We start from the raw sequence: 4,084 nt of genomic DNA, 5'->3' as shown, positions 1-4,084 counted from the left end.
TGCACACATGTAATTTTTAAAAAGGAAAGGGCAATATGAAAGGGGCTGAGGTTTGGTCACCAAAAATCAGCACAATGAAAACAAGTGATAATCAATAATGGGCACTAGAATTCAAATTGCCAGATGTTTTAAAGAGATGGGGTGCCAGTTTTCAATTCTGTTTTGAACACATTACAAAAGAACTATTTTTAAAAATAAAAAAGGATTGAGGGTAAAGAAAAAAATAAAAAGAATATCTAAATCGTTGAATGTCCCCCTGTTTGTTCCTGATAAACTTCAACCACATCTTCCTCCATTCCCAGTTCTTTTGGAGTGTGATTATCAGCAATTCTCTGACCTTCAAAGAGAAACCTGAGTGAATTCACTGGAACTCCCTGTCTTTGACAGTATGATTCTTTGAGTTTCTTGAGATGTGTTATCATTTTCACTTTGAATAAGTCAATCTCACTGCTATCCTGTCCAATGACTTTCAGTTTAATGTATTCTCCTTCCTTCTTATCCCCCAAGTCCTCAGTTGAAGGTTTGCCTCCTGGTCGGACATGGTGACAGTGGCTTCTCCAGGGTTTCCACAAAGCAGCGGCCTCGGGTAGGCAGAACCTTGCTCCAGGGTTTACAAATTCGTCTCTTCCCTACAGCACAACACCGTGACTCTATAATTGTTTTAAATTCTAGTTCAGACATCTTATATCCATATTGATTAAATCCATGGCTGTACTACCTCCTGTTCTTTCTTTTGGGGTGAATTTCTCCATTTTGTCTAATCATTTTGTTTAGAAAACAAGAAAAAAACAGTAACAAACAAAAAGAAACTAGATCCTGTGTGTGTTTTGGTCTGTTAAAAGAAACTAGATCCCAAAAGAAAGAGATACACACACACACACATATATACATACATACATACACACACACATATATATACACACACATATAAATTTAATGAAAGGAAACAAAATATAAAAAAATATAAAGTATATATAAAAATAAAAATTAAAAAGAGAAAAAGAATTAAAAAATAATATAACAAAAAAATACGAAAGGCTAAGGAATAAAAATACAAAGAATGCTATATACTTTTTTCCCCAAGAGCTGAAGCTTTGCAGACCTCTATGATCAGTAGACTTTGCATGAGTTGTTTGTGCTGATCTTCTGGGAGAGGTGCCTGTTGCACTGATTCTCAGGTGGACTTGCCTTAATGGAAATAGGCCTCCAGTTTTCAGGGAGGCAGGGATTGGTGTAAGGGGCTCCAGACTCCACTAGGAGGCGCTGTTTTGCACCATGAAGGCTTTCATTAATTGATGGGTGGGATGAATGTGGCTGTGCCCTGTTCTCTAGCCCTGGAGCTGAAAATTCACACCCCTCACTCTTCCGTGGGCCTTCACAGAAAAGCAGTCAACCACTCCCCATCCTCTCAGCTTCCATCAGAACTCTGTGTTCACTAGCCTATGATGGAGGATTTACCTCAGGTATGTGAGATCCAAAACCCCAAATTTTAATAACTTCTGGAGTGCGGACCCATACTGTTCATCCTGGGGTGGTGCGTTTCACCACGCTTCTACCTTTTGCTGGACTCAGCTCAGGAAAGCAGTCTCACAAATGCACAGTGGTTTTCAGTTTATGGCAACACATAGGAGAAAGCCAACACTTAGATGCACTGTTCTCAGCTGGCTTCCATGCTCCTATGCCTGGGAACTCTGCCACACTCAAACACCACCTGTTCTTCTTGCCACCCCAGGGAACCTCAGACAATGTTGTCACACCTGGGATTCCATCCTGCTTCACAACCTGAGCACCTCTGGCCAGGCATATTCCTCACTGTAGCAGACTTCTGTTAAGTTCCAATTCTGCACTCCACTGTTTATAATACTTTGTGGTAGCATCCTTAAGCAGGCTCCCTCCCCTCCACTGTATTCTCAGGTGTATCACACTGGGTTCAAGTCTCTGCAACTCCTACCTTCCAGAGGGTGGTTGCTTTTCTACTTGTAGACTTGTAGAAATTGTTTTCTCTGATCTCCAATTGGTTCCACAGGTGTTCAGAATGATTTGATAACTTATCAAGTTGGCTTCAAGGGACAAGACAAACTTAGAGTTCCCCTACTCCTCCGCCATCTTAACTCCTCTCACCACATTTTCTTTATCCATTCGTCTGTTAATGGATATTGGGCTGTTTCCATGATTTGGCTATTGTTGACAGTGCTGCTATAAACATGGGGGGTGCATGCATCCTTTGGAATTAATGTTTTGTATTCTTTGCATATGTAGAATTTAAGAAACAAACAAACAATGAGCAAAGGGGAAAAAAGAGAGGGAGGCAAACCAAGAAACAGACCCTTAACTATAGAGAGCAAACTGATGGTTACCAGAGTGGATGTGGTTAAAGGGATGGGTTAAAGAGGTGATGGAGTTTAAGGAGTGCACTTGTGATAAGCACTGGGTATAAGTGCTGAATACTATATGCCTGAAACTAATATTATACTGCAGGTTAATTAACTATAATTTAAATAAACAAAAAATTCAAGTAAGCCTTTTGTGAACTTGAACGTATGAGGCAATCCTCTCGTTCAATGAGAGAAATCTTCAGTTGTGAATTTCTCAAATCTAGTCAGCATCTGACAGTTGTAACTGGACACTGGCTTGTTGGTAAATTACTGCTCACCTTGCTAAACATAGAAAATTAAAAATGATTTCTGGTCACCCAAACCATTCATGTAGAACTTTGACCCTCTTTACCTGTGTGTATATTCTTTGGGTAGAATAAATGATAATTCAGCTCCAGTAAAATTTTCCACAGTGGCATCTGGAATATGAGAATGAATTATTTCTGAGGTCTTTTCAACATCACAATGTGATTCCTTTTCCATGACTACGTGATATCCAGCACCTGAGAGAAATCATTTAAAAGACCACATGAAGCATTTTCAGACTTTTTAATCTCCTTGTAAATCCAAACTTGGCTCTTCATCTTTCAAGTTACCTAGGTCCACAAAGAAGACATGGAATGTCACAAGATACTTTGTTATGACTCAAGGAAGGCTCATGCCTTAAACTTCCAAATGTGGTTCCAAGAACCAAGGTATTGAATAAACATAACTCCTATAATTTTCTTAGTGAACAATAATAGCTTAGTGTATATAATCAGAAATAGTATACATATGAAGAAAGGCCCCTGTAATCTGGCTACTTATCACTCTTGAAACTGTAATCTTAAAAAATATTCATTTATTGTTACTGGTTGTCCAGTGTGTATCAGGCATTAACTAGGCCCTGAGGATTGATCAGTGAACAAAGCATGCAAAATTTCTGCCTTCTTAAGAGCTACTTTCTAGTAAAAGGACACAGATACTAATAAAGAGGAGTAAGTTAAAATATGTACTATGTTAGGAAAAAATAAAGCAGAAAAGGGCTATATTAAGTGTTGAAAGAAAGTTGTTAAATTTTAGACAGAGATCCATGAAAAGCCTGAGAATATGATTTCTGACTAGTGATTTCAAAGAAATTAGAGAACTATTATATTTAGTGTTTTCCCTGTTATACAGAGAAATTGTTTTCTGGAATTGGAGAAAACCATCATTATTTTAAATATGCATTACAAATGGTCATTGTATTTGCATTTGTGTTTCTATTTAAGATTAAAAATGTGACTAATAGTTTTTTTTTTTAATTTTTTAATTTATTTATGATAGTCACACAGAATGAGAGAGAGAGAGGCAGAGACATAGGCAGAGGGAGAAGCAGGCTCCATGCACCGGGAGCCCGACGTGGGATTCGATCCTGGGTCTCCAGGATTGCGCCCTGGGCCAAAGACAGGCACTAAACCGCTGCGCCACCCAGGGATCCCGACTAATAGGTTTTTAAGTATATATATCTCTTAGAAGATAATCTGGTTTATCTACTTGGTTTATAGTGTGGAAGACACTATTACATTTTACAAAGAGGCAACTATATCCTGAGAATAAAGTGATTTATCCACTATTTATTAGCTATCGGAACCAGTTTACTTAAAAATTGGTATGTAGGGCAGCCCCGGTGGCGCAGCGGTTTAGCGCTGCCTGCAGCCCAGGGCGTGATCCTGGAGACCCGGGATCGA

The 4,084-nt window shown here is 38.9% G+C and overlaps 1 pseudogene; it reads right to left on the bottom strand.

The window, feature by feature from the left end:
- Positions 1–236: 236 nt before the first annotated feature.
- On the bottom strand, positions 237–541 carry LOC129506347 (small ubiquitin-related modifier 1-like; annotated as a pseudogene).
- Between the last annotated feature and the right edge of the window lie 3,543 nt (positions 542–4,084).

This window comes from Nyctereutes procyonoides, unplaced genomic scaffold (genome assembly GCF_905146905.1).
Source record: "Nyctereutes procyonoides isolate TBG_1078 unplaced genomic scaffold, NYPRO_anot_genome, whole genome shotgun sequence".
NCBI lineage: Eukaryota > Metazoa > Chordata > Mammalia > Carnivora > Canidae > Nyctereutes > Nyctereutes procyonoides.
Note: the sequence above shows the minus strand (reverse complement) of the source record. Positions and strands in the feature narration are given on the sequence as shown.